Source organism: Pelodiscus sinensis, chromosome 27 (assembly GCF_052426305.1).
Source record: "Pelodiscus sinensis isolate ZL-2025 chromosome 27, ASM5242630v1, whole genome shotgun sequence".
Taxonomy (NCBI): Eukaryota; Metazoa; Chordata; order Testudines; family Trionychidae; genus Pelodiscus; species Pelodiscus sinensis.
The window spans coordinates 662,394-675,424 of record NC_143078.1 but is presented as its reverse complement, the minus strand read 5'-3'; the positions used below and the strand labels follow the sequence as shown (position 1 = coordinate 675,424).

Below are 13,031 nucleotides of genomic sequence, written 5' to 3'. Positions count from 1 at the left end.
CAAGGGAGTATGGGGGGGAGGCAGAAGCCACCTGCTCCCTGCCCCGTGCTGCTGCCTCTGCACGAGGGAGGGGGGACAAGGAAGGCTGCCGCCAAGCAGCCTCTGTCTGCAGGGAGCCCCGGCTTGTCATGAGGACAAGCTCCGTGGGATGCTGGCACAGTCTCTGTCTGCAGGGAGCTCAGACTCCTGCAGACAGAGGCTGCTGCCGCCCTGTGCTGCTGCCTCTGATACAGAGGCAGCAGACACAGGCTGGCAAAGGGCTCCTTAGGGGTGGCGCCCGAGTGCACTGGCTGCTGGCCCAGCCCCTGGGGACTGTTGCTAAGTTTTGATGCAGTTACATCAAAATGACATGACTATTCAACTGATTGATACCTACCAGCCCTAGCACAGAGCCTGAATCCAAGCAGAGGTGTGCACGTGCAGGGAAAGTTTCAGAATATGTACGCTGGCTGTTTGCAAGGTGGGGTCTCCCCACTGCCTAGATCCAATGCTTCCGTGCTACAGAGACTTCACAGTATTTGTTAGCTTCTGGTTTGCATACTTCCTCATGCAATATACATTGATCTTAGTCTAAAAGAAACTGCATGTGTGTAGAGGGACCGCCTAGCTCCCTGTGTCAGTGAAAGAGAAGGTATGGCTACACTATGGAGACTATACTGGCACAACTACACAACGTAGCTTTGCAGTGAACACCCAGCCTACACTGTCAGAAAGTGTCTTTTCTGAAAACCTCCTCCTCAAATAGAGTTAGTTAACTTGACAGAACATACTTTGGTCAGCTTACTTGTATCTGCTCTGGGAATGTTAGCATAGCTACCTCAGCCCAGGGTCTCACACCCTTGCCATGCTGATACAGTTCAGTGTAGGCCAAACCAGAGGCAGGCTAGTTTTCAAGGCAATACTATTTTCTTCTTTGAGTGATGTCTCCATGGGTGCTCCATTGTAGGTGCTGGGTTTGCCCCGGTGCCGCAGAACAGAGATTTATTTGGTCGGACCGTGCATGCACGGTGGCGTCGTGGCATTTGAGCTCTTTTGTGCGGTTGCGTGGTCTGGCTTCCGCCAGTTCCTCTCAACCGCCTCAAGCTGCAGATGGAGTGAACTGGTCTCTTCAACTTCTCTCCTTTACTGCTTCATTCGTGAGATTATTTTGTAGCAGTTACAGTTTGTTTGTGTTATAAGTTCCTTCCTTCATATTTCATAGTTCTTCTTTAAGTGATGTCCCCGTGGGTGCTCCACATTAGATGCTGAGCTTGCCCTGGTGCCGCAGGGCGATTGGTTTGCTGTTCTCGACCTTAAAGATGCCTATTTCCACGTGATGGTTCACCCCGCTCACAGAAAATTTCTACGTTTCATAATTGGCGCAGACCACTTCCAAAATTGAGTACTACCCTTTGGTCTTGCCACAGCGCCAAGGGTCTTCACAAAGACATTCGCAGTCATTGCTGCCCATCTTCAACACATGGGAATCGTTATATATCCTTACCTGGACGATTGTCTAATAAAAGGATGTTCATCAACGGAAACTTCAGACATGGTACGGATGACTATTGAGACTTTACTTGTCCTAGGTCTCCTTGATACCTACTCAGAATCTAGAGTTTATAGGTGCGTGTCTCGACTCAGTCACAGCAAGGGCATATCTACCCCTTATCAAGTTTCGGGCATTGCAAGACCTATTGGACCAGCTTGTATACAGATGTGCAGTAGAAGTCGTAATGGTACTCAAATTAATGGGTCATATGGCTTCCATAACATACGTCATTCCCCATGCCAGGCTGCACATTCAGCCATTACAACACTGGCTGATCACAATATACAATCCCATAAGGCACAACATACGCAAGTGGGTAACCGTCCCGTCCACGGTCAGGTCTTCCCTCCTCTGGTGGACAGTCGATGACAGTTTACTTTCGGGCACTCCGTTTCATCACCTACTACCTCGCTGTCACATGACCACAGGTGCCTCCCTCATCAGCTGGGGTGCTCACATGGGCAATCTTTCCGTATAAAGTCGTTGGTCACCACAGGAATCTCTGTTACACATGAATCTCCTCGAGCTGAGGGCCGTTGCCAACGCCTGCAGATACTTCTGTACGCACCTCTGCAACTCCACAGTGGGCGTCCTCACAGACAACATAGCGACCATGTATTATATAAATCGTCAGAAAGATAGAAAATATGGCAAAACACCGCCTTGGCTTAATCACAAGATCTCGCATGATCTAAAAATAAAAAAGGAGTCCTATAAAAAATGGAAGGTAGGACATATTACAAAAGAATGAATATAGGCGAACAGCACAGGAAGGCAGGGGCAAGATTAGAAAGGCGAAGGAGCAAAATGAGCTCAAACTAGCTACGGGAATAAAGGGAAACACGAAGACTTTTCATAAATACATTAGAAGCAAGAGTAGGCCCACTGCTCAGTGAGGAGGGAAAAACAGTAACGGGAAACTTGGAAATGGCAGAGATGCTTAATGACTTCTTTGTTTCGATCTTCACCGAGAAGTCTGAAGGAATGCCTAACATAGTGAATGCTAGTGGGAAGGGGGTAGGTTTAGAACAGTGGTCCCCAACCTTTTGAGGTTGTCGGGCACCAGGGGGCGTGGCTGTTTGCCCGCCGGGCGCCAGGGGGCGGGGACACTTGCGCGCCCGGGGGCGGGGCCCCCCCATAGCTGCGCGCCCGGGGGCGGGGCCCTGCCGAGTGCCGCGCGCCCGGGGCCGGCGCTCCCCCCCCCCGCCGAGTGCTGCACGCCCGGGGCCGGCACTCCCCCCCCCCCCCCGCCAAGTGCCGCGCGCCTGGCGCTCCCTCCGCCAAGCGCGCTCCCCCCGCAAGCGCCCGTGCGCCATGTGCCCGGGGCCAGGCCAGCCCCGAGCACCTGGCGGGCACATTGAAATGCCCCCGCGGGCGCCATGTTGGGGACCACGGGTTTAGAAGATACAATAAAAAAAGACCAAGTTAAAAATCACCTAGAAAAGTTAGATGCCTGCAAGTCACCAAAATACAGGACTATGTAGCACTTTAAAGACTAACAAGATGGTTTATTAGGTGATGAGCTTTCGTGGGCCAGACCCACTAAGAAGGTGGGTCTGGCCCACGAAAGCTCATCACCTAATAAACCATCTTGTTAGTCTTTAAAGTGCTACATAGTCCTGTATTTTGTTTCAGCTACACCAGACTAACACGGCTACATCTCTATTACTATTCTGCAAGTCACCAGGGCCTGATGAAATGCATCCTAGAATACTCAAGGAGCTGATAGAGAAGGTATCTGAGCCTCTAGCTATCATCTTTGGAAAATCATGGGAGACAGGAGAGATTCCAGAGGACTGGAAAAGGGCAAATCTAGTGCCCATTTATAAGAAGGGTGTAGTGGGGCACTATTTGAAACCTGCCCACTTCTAAAAGCCCCTCCCCCAGCCTTGCAGGAGGGACGACTGGACCTGGGGCTCAAAGGAATACTTTGGACAGGGGATGCAGGTCACAGGGTCAAAACATGGGAACTGGATGGGGATACTGAGCAGAGAACACTGGACAGCGCCCACTGCTCCTCAAAGCTGTCAAGGGAACCAGCAGACGCCGCCCAGAGGAACTCTGCCCGGATATGTGATACTAGGGAGGAACGAAAATAGGCCCCACAGTCGCAGGGAACCCCCCCTCGCCATCCTCTCCTTGGTGTTATAAATGGCCGTTTTAGCTAAGGCCAAGAGGAGGTTGACAAGGAGGTCCCACGACTTTGTGGGGCCATGGATAGGGTGTGCCTAAATGAAAAGGTGTGGGGAAAAGAACCGCAGCCAGTACCTCAATAAAAGGTTCTAGAGGAGCCGGAATAGGGGCTGCAACCTAGTGCATTCAAGGTAGACGTGCACCAGGTTTTCCTTCACGCCCAAAAGGGGTAGGTATCCGGGATTGGGGTGCACTGCGCCAGGTACACATCCATGCTCACGGCTCCGTGAAGGAGCCGCCAACTAATGTGCCCAGTGGGCCACGGGATTAAGGTGGAGTAGATGCTGGCCCATCGGGGTTCCCCACCCTCAACGGGTCTTAGGTGGTCCCGCCACTTGGTATCGGGGCGGGACACGAGGGTGGGTAAATGCTGAGTGTGCAGCACGAGCGTGTACACATGTTCCCTAGGCACAGTTCGAAAACAGACCGTCTGCAGCTTTTGCAGCCAGCTGGGGATCCAGGGATGGGAAGGCCGGGGGGGGGGGGAGGAGGCCCGCAGAACAGGGGCCCGATAAAAAGGGATGGAGGGTTTGCAGGAGGTGAGCGGTGGGGCGTACCCTCTCGCATGGACTGCTGCAGGAAGTTGAGAGCGGGCCGTGGCAAGGCCGCCTTCATCTCCTGGAGTAGGCGCAGGGGGATTTGGGGGGGTGGAGAGCCCCATATGCTGAGCGAGTGCCCGGGGATCCACCCAATCCCCCCTGTCGTAGTCCAGAAGGTCTCCAACCTTGGTGGTTTCTGCCAGGATCAACCTCCGGCGCACCGAGGGAGACTCCGCCACCAGCACACACAAGGCTGGATTGTGGAGCAGGGGCTCCGCGGGGAGGTCTGCTCCCTCGGAGGCCACAATGGACCTGGTCACCAAAAACAGCTTCCGGGTCTGGCGGAGGTCCTGGTAGAATTCTGGCAGCTCTCAGAGGTCTCGCGGAAGGCCCCACGGGTGGATAAAAAAGAGCTGCCGGTCGTATCGGAGCCCTCGGAGGCGGCGGAGGAAGGCGCGCGCCACGTGTCCCATGCCGGACTACCTGCACTAAAGAGGAGTCTCTTCAGGGCCTGGAGGTGGAAGGTCCGGACCAGGCTGCGCACGCAGACCTGGCCCTGGCCCCCCTCCTCCAAGGGGAGAGACAGGACCCCTGCAGAGACCCAGTGCAGTCCTGGCCAAAGGAACTCCAAAGCTGCCCTCTGGAGCTTGGCCAGGACCTCCAGGGCCGGGCACAGGATGTTGGTCCGGTGCCAGAGCATGGACAGGACCAGCTGATTTAGCACCAGCGCCCTCCCACGGAGGGAGAGACACCGGAGCAGTCCTGTCCATCTCCACAGCCGCTCAGCCACCCTGGTCTCCAAACCCTGCCAGTTCTCCAGCAGAGAGGGATGCGTGGCGGATAAATAGATGCCCAGATAGAGCAGTGGACCCACGCTCCACCTGATGGCCTGAAGCGTGGGTGGGAGCCTGCCTGCCACCTGTCCCTGACCACCAGGCCAGAGCTCTTGACACAGTTGACCCGGGTGGAGGAGGCTGCCGAGTAGACGGCTTGGCAAGCCTCCAACCGCTCCAGGTCGTCTGGATCCTGGACCACGAGGAGCACGTCGTCGGTGTACGCCGACAGGACCAGCCGCAGCTCCGGCTCCCGAAGCACCAACCCCGTCAACCTCCTACGGAGGAGACAGAGGAAGGGCTCGATCGCCAGAGCGTACAACTGGCCTGACAGCAGATACCCCGACGTACCCCCCGCCCGAAGCTGACTGGCTTGGTCAGGTTCCAGTTGAGCCTGACCAAACACTCTGCAAGGGTGTACAGCACCCAGAGAAAACCCACAAAACGGGGCCCAGGAGATACCCGTGATCCAACCTGTCTAATGCCTTCTCCTGGTCCAGGGACAGGAGAGCGAACGACAAGCCGTCCCTACCCCCAAGCTCCAAGAGATCCCGGACCAAATACAAATTATCAAAGATGCTATGGCCCGGGACGGTGTAGGTCTGGTCGGGATGGATCATGTCCGCCAGCACGGACCACAGTCGCAGCAAGATGGCCTTCGCTGCAACTTTGTAGTCTGTGCTGAGGAGCGAGACGGGATGCCAGTTCCGTAGGTCGCGGAGGTCCCCCCTCTTTAGCAACAAGAGAGAGGACCCCGCTTTCCAAGGACTCGACCCAGACGGTAACGAGGTCTGGGCCGCGGACACCCCAGAACACGCAGTAGAACTCCACGGTCAGCCCGTCCATGCCCGGGGTTTTATTGTTGGGCATTGTGGGTGCTCCGCTACCCCCCTCCTCCCTGCTTTGGAGTCTTTGTTTTCCTTGTGTCTTCCAGATTCCTAGGCAGCTTCAAGGAACTGGCAGGAGCCGGACTGCGCCACCTCACAAAAGCATGTCAACGCCGCGAGACACCGCCACGCATGCACAGTCCAGCCAAATACTGCTACAGCAAAAATCTCCATTCTTCAGCCTCAGAAAAAATGAATTGTCAGATTACAAAACACGTCCTTAGGTGCCAATGACATTGGATGACAGAGAGGTACTGTTCCTTTTGATGGGTGTTAGGCACACTCAGTGCTCCAGTTGTAGAGCCCCTAAGAGTAGTTATTGTAACAGGGTTGAGTCTCATCATTGTGGTACCTCCTGCTGCTCGCTCTGCGAATCTGCTCAGGCCTTAGCACAGTGCCCTTCCCTGGCTGGCGGCTTGCCTGTCCTCACCGCACTTTCTCTACCCTTAAGCTCTGGACCTGCGTCAATCCAGTTCCATGGTGCCTTTCTCAGGATACTGCCCTTCAGCAGGGCCTACCACCGAAATTCCCGCTAGGTGCGCACCCGCATGGCTCCACACAAAGAACTTGAATCCCACCCACCTCCTCAGCAGAGCCGCATGGCAGCACTCCCCTTCCTGGAAGGGGAGCTGGTGGTGGTGGGTTTGGTGGGAGAGTGAGGGGCCAGGCTTTTCTTTGTAATAAGAAAAGCCAAAAAAGATTTTGAGCAACAGCTTTCCAAAAACTCAAAAAGAAAAATGTGTAAGTACATTAGAAGCAGGAAGCCTGCTCAAAAACTTGTGGGTCCCCTAGATCGAGCTATAAAAGGAGCAATCAAGGACAATAAAGCCATTGCGGAGAAACTAAATGATTTCTTTGCTTCAGTCTTCACGGCTGAGGACGTTAGGGAGATTCCCAAATCTGCACCGTCCTTTGTGGGTGATGAATCTGAGGAACTGTCCCGGATTGAAGTGTCATTAGAGGAGGTTTTGGAACAAACAGAAAAACTTAATGTTAACCAATCACCGGGACCGGATGGCATTCATCCAAGGGTTCTAAAAGGACTCAAATGGGAAACTGCGGAACTATTAACTGTGGTTTGTAACCTATCCTTTAAATCAGCTTCTGTGCCCAAGGACTGGAAGACAGGTAACATAACGCCAATATTTAAAAAGGGCTCTAGAGGCGATCCTGGCAATTACCGACCGGTAAGTCTAACGTCAGTACCGGGCAAATTAGTTGAAACAGGAATAAAGAATAAAATTGTCAGACATGTAGAAGAACATAGTTCGTTGGGCAAAAGTCAACATGGTTTCAGTAATGGGAAATCCTGTCTTACTAAGCTATTATAATTCTTTGCAGGGTTTAACAAACATGGAGACAAGGGGGATCCAGTAGACATAGTATACTTAGATTTCCAGAAAGCCTTTGACAAGGTTCCTCACCAAAGGCTCTTGTGTAAATTCCACGGCCATGGGAGAAGAGGGAAGGTCCTTTCTTGGATTGAGAACTGGTTAAAAGACAGGAAACAAAGGGTAGGAATAAATGGTAAATTTTCAGATTGGAGAGGGGTAACTAGTGGTGTCCCCCAAGGGTTAGTCCTGGGACCAATCCTGTTCAACTTATTCATAAATGATCTAGAGACGGGGTAAGCAGTGAGGTGGTTAAGTTTGTGGATGATACCAATGTATGTTTAAGATAGTCAAGACAGAAACAGACTGTGAGGGACTCCAAAAACATCTCACGAAACTGAGTAATTGGGCAACAAAATGCAAATGAAATTTATTGTGGATAAGTGTAAAGTAAACCCCAACTGTACGTACAGTATGATGGGGGCTAATTTGGCTACGACTGATCAGGAAAGAGATCTTGAAGTTATCGTCGATAGTTCTCTGAAAACATCCACGCAGTGTGCAGCGGCGGTCAAAAAGGCAAATGGGATGTTAGGAATTATTAAGAAAGGGATAGAAAATAAGACCCAGAATATCTTACTGCCCCTGTATAAAACTATGGTACGCCCACATCTTGAATACTGCATAAAGATGCGATCTCCTCACCTCAAAGACATTTTGGCATTAAAAAAGGTTCAGAAAAGGGCAACTAAAATGATTAAGGGTCCCATATGAGGAGAGGCTAAAGAGACTGGGACTTTTCAGTTTAGAAAAGAGGAGCCTGAGGGGGGATATGATAGAGGTCTATAAAATCATGAGTGGTGGGGAGAAGGTGAATAAAGAAAAGTTATTTACTTGTTCTCATAATATGAGAACTAGAAGAGACCAAGTGAAATTAATGGGTAGCAGGTTTCAAACTAATAAAATAAAGTTCTTTTTCATACAGCACACAGTCAACCTGTGGAACTCCTTGCTGGGGGAGGCTGTGGAAGGCTAGGACTATTACAGAGTTTAAAAAAAATCTAGATCAGGCATGTCCAAAGTCCGGCCCGCAGGCCAATTGCAGCCCGTGTTCCGGTTTAATACGGCCCCACAGGTAATTTGTCAATATCTATCTTTTATGGCCCCCAACGAATCCATATGTATTGAGATGAATACACTGTAAAATCTCAGTTAATGTCAGTTGGTCTAAATCAGTTATAAATATATTTGGACACAACATGTATACTTGGTGTTATGTTCCTGTTCATATTTTTTGAACTTAAAAGTTGACAGACAACCTTTATTACCAATAATATGTAATGTACTTTACAATGTTCCTGACATATATTTCAGCTTCCTGGATTTTTTTTTCATCTGGCCTTCAGATATGAAAGGCAGAGTGATTTAACACCTGTTTAGATTTGTCATCCATGTGACGAAATGAAAAGTATGCCGTTTGCAATAAACTTTGCATAAAATAGTTAATTTGCGTTTAATTTTAATGGTTCAAAGAATGTCAGGCAAAATGGTCGGCCCTCACGCATGTTCACTTCTTCAAATCTGGCCCTCTTTGAAAAAAGTTTGGACACCGCTGATCTAGATGAATTCATGGAGGTTAGGTCCATAAAAGGCTATTAGCCAGGGGGTAAGGAATAGTGCCCCTGGCTTCCGTTTGTCAGAGGCTGGAGAGGGATGGCAGGAGACAAATCGCTAGATCATTGTCTTCGGTCCACCCCCTCTGGGGCACCTGGTGCTGGCCACTGTCGGCAGACAGGATACTGGGCTAGATAGACCTTTGGTCTGACCTAGTACGGCCGTTCTTATGTTCTCCTATGGTGGCTGCCCAGTTGCTGCTGGGGCAGGGCCACGTGCGGGACGGCTGCCCCATATGCTGGGGCCAGGGCTGTGTGGTGGCTGCCCAGGTGCTCTTGGGGCGAGCTGCATGGTGGGTGGCGGCTGCCAGGGATTGGGCCAGCTCCAGCCCTTCCCCTGAGTTGGAGCGTCATCCAGGGCCACATGGTGGCTGCCCTACTCCCTGGGCGAGGTGTGTGGCAGACAGCTGCTGGAGCTGGAGTGAGGATGCAGTGCAGCTGATCCTGGGGCTGGGGCCCCGCGTACCCACCTTCCCCTGCCTCACTGCCCTCTCGGTCTGAGCCCCCTGCCAGCTCCCCCTCTGACTCCGCATATGTCACTGGCCCACTCCCTGCAAACCTTGGACACTGGCAGCCACTTTCCTCTGCTCACAACCAGCCTTGTAGGGAACAGCTCCGGGCAGCCCCTGCTCTGCACAGAGGCTGCCCCGGGCGGGGGGGCAGGTCTCACCGCCTCCCCACGAGGTGGGGGGGTGCTGCCTGGGAGCAGGGCTCAGGGTCCTAGTGGGGGGCGGGGGAGCTGGGGTCTGTGCGCTCTCAGGGAACAGCGCCACGAGTGGGTGCCATGGTGACACATGACCTCAGTGCTGGAGCACAAGACAACGCTCATGGAGACTATCTTAGAAGGAACCCTGCCCAGCACTCCGGCCGCTCACCCCCTTCTGGGCTTAGCAGCAGTTCTTAGTCTGCGCTTGCCTGAGCAGCTAGCTGAAGCTGGCCAATGGGAGCAGTGTGTCTGTGCCGCTGTTCCCCCAGGTGGGGAAGGGAGGGGGCGCACTGCTACCCCATGCGCCGGATCGCACAGTGAGACTCGGGGCTTGCTCCCCCTGCAGGAAGCTGGTGCTGGCACTCCAGCCTCGCGGGGGAGGGGAGGGGGAGGGGGCTGGAGCAGCAGTGCGGGCTCCCCGCTGCGGGAGGTTTAAGAGGGGGTTAAGCCTTAGCTGTGGCCCACCTGCAAGGCGTCGTCCACGGACCCCACTTTGAGAACCACTGCTCCATAGCTACCCGTACCCTGCTCAGCACTGCTCTGTCACACAGGCCCTTTGCTCTGCCGAGCCGCTCCTTATGGCCCGGGCTGAGCCATTGGCTTTTTAGAAGCCTCTCCCTAATTGGCCAGGCCTCTATGCAGGCTCCCTCCAGCCAGTTTTACCCCCTTGCAGCCATAGTGAAGCAGCTGCCCTACTACAGGTATCAATATAAAATTGCTGTAAAATCCTTAAGGAAATGGTAATGCAAAGTGCTTAATAAAAGGTACAGAAACTGCTTCCCCTAAAGCCAAGACTAAGCCAGTCCAGTTTGGTTTGTTCTTTTCCAAAAGAAAAGTGATTTCCCACAGAAAAGACCACAGGTCAAAGGCCGTAATCGTCACTCAGTCTGTATTCAGGTGAACTGCCGTCTGAGTCCGTGAGGGTTTGGCCTTATGTTCCTATTTCACTGGAGGAGTGTGAGGCTGTTCTTGTGGTGACACTTGTATTGCTTTGATAGGAACTGGTCATATAAAGTCTTTCTACTGGAACATCTGAAAAAGCATTATGAGTAGCCTTGAACCAGGTACAGACCCCTGTTTCTGTATTAAAGTTAGCAAACTTTTCTAGTGCTCAGAAGTTCTGCAATGGTTTTGATAGGAGCTAACTGTTTTTCTGCGAAATCAGAATGGTCGCAAAACATACTTTGTACGTAGGAAAAACTTAAAAAACAACAAATAGTCTTGCAGCGCCGTAGAGACGAACAAAACATGTAGCTGGTGTCGTGAGCTTTCGTGGGCACAACCCGTTTCTGTACATAGCTAACCAGGGAAGAAGGTTGATTTTTGCATTTACATCTGTGTCCTTGCAACTGAGGTCTGATGAGTTACAGTGCCTTTGTTTTACCTTGCCTACGAGTTTTGTGAATGGACATTTAGCCTTGTACGTCTCCTTAGCTGCAGCTTTATTTGTTAGTTTTAAATCTGGGTTGAATTCACTTCTTGCGAGTGTGGTAGAACAGTGCTGATAGCTTCAGTCTGAAGTAGGGCAGAGTGTTATTCTTGAATCAGCTCACTCACTGGATAAAATCAAAACCAGGCACAGGACCACTGTAACAGCATGTAAAAGGGAAAAGCCGAACTTGTCAGTCCAATTTGTTATCTTAATATTATTCCTGTGTCTTTTTGTAATATTGAAATTGTGAAATCCAAAAAGGAAAAGAAATCTTGTCCAGCCCCATAATATTTTGTGTGTTCCTGAGACACGTTCTAACTAGATGCCAGGCTGATGAACAGAACTGGATGAAGAAGTAATAAAAAGACACACTTGTCTGCCATTGTTTGCAAAAGCAGTGTCAAAGTCAAGTGACCTACTGCACCAGTTCCCTTAGTGCAGGGGTGGGGAACCATGTTTGGGTTGGGGCAGCTGCCCCCCAGAAAAATCCATCGGGGACCGCACCCAAGTGAGAAGCAAAACTAAAACAACCCAACCTACACTGCCGTGGCCCCCAACTGAGAAGGAGAAAGACATTCCCCTTGCACACCAGAGCCTAGCACGGCCCAGGCTAGTCCATTTTGTGTGCGCCAACCTTGTAGGGCTTGGGGAGGCTGGAGCACCGGTTTGGGCTGCCCAATTCTGGTGGAGGAGCCCTGAGCCTCGGGTGTCAGATCCAGCCTCTGAGACTTAGTTCCCCACCCCTGCCTTAGTGCGTGGTGGTCTGCTACAGAGCTTGACAGATTTCTTCACCCAGACTAATGTGATGCTGCTTTCACTAGTTTATTTGATTTTTGATGTTTAAATGTGCTGAGACCTTGATGGCATGTTCCAGTATAGCCATAATACACTTGAAGAAAATAAGTTTTTATGAGAAAAAGTTACTTCAAAACCTACCCTTGTGTATGAGGTTTAGGAGTCATATACATGGCACATTCTCAGAAAACCATATAGCCAAATTCCCAGTGATGCCTTAACCCAGCGTCTGAATTTATCCTTGCAGTTTTACACATCCTTTTTATGTCCAGGGTTTGCATGTACACTGCAGTTTTATTCATGCAGAAATGTATTGGTGCAAATTCAGTGCTCATATTTCAAAATTTAACCCTTTTGATAAACTTTCTTTTCCCCCCAGGACTGTCAGTTCACGAGACCTGAAATACAAAGTATATTTTAATGAAACTGGGCATGTTATCCTAACCACCAAGGTCCTCCTTAGTGATGTAGGAAACACTTTCTGTTAGTTTGGCCTTTCCCTCCAGCCACAGAAAAGACTCACTAATATTCTCATCCCTCTGTCTCCCTGAAGATGACTTTATATTTCTTCCTGTGAATTTTTCAGTTACATATGGAAGCAGAATCTATAAGTGAAAAAGAGACAGGGAGATGAGAATAAAATGCACCGGGGATATGTCATAAAACTGTTGAGGAGGGAATGAGAAAAATAGCTCATTTTTTGTTCCAAAAATATATATCTTTGTTAATTGTTAATGTTCTGGAGGCAAAGGAGGTTCTCCACCCTACAGACACTTATATGTACTGCTTCCTTGGTTCTTGTTACAATAAGTACCTGTTTTTCACCTATGAAGCTTCTATACAAAAGAATTAGAAGAGTTAACTAATTTAGCCTTAAATGTGAGTGCAAGAGATTTCTTTAAACACCATAAATGGTACTTTGAGTATGAGTTATAGTCTACATTATCCACTACAAGATTTATCTTCTCCAGATAAGTAAAAGAATGTCTGGAAAACGATAATATTGAGATGAGTATATTCTATTTTTGTGTAAACTTGTGTGAAGGCCTCATTCTTAAACCTATATAATCAACAATTTTGTGATGAGATTTAAAATGTAACCTTAATATCA

General features: G+C 50.4%; 1 long non-coding RNA gene across 1 annotated transcript in view; it reads left to right on the top strand.

Moving 5' to 3' along the window:
• The window catches only part of LOC112545097 (uncharacterized), a 93,880-nt gene extending 83,806 nt beyond the window's left edge, over window positions 1–10,074 (top strand). The window contains exon 5 of the long non-coding RNA XR_012897925.2: window positions 6,031–10,074. This is a non-coding gene — a long non-coding RNA (uncharacterized LOC112545097). The remainder of the gene's footprint in view (window positions 1–6,030) is intronic.
• The last annotated feature ends 2,957 nt before the right edge of the window (window positions 10,075–13,031 follow it).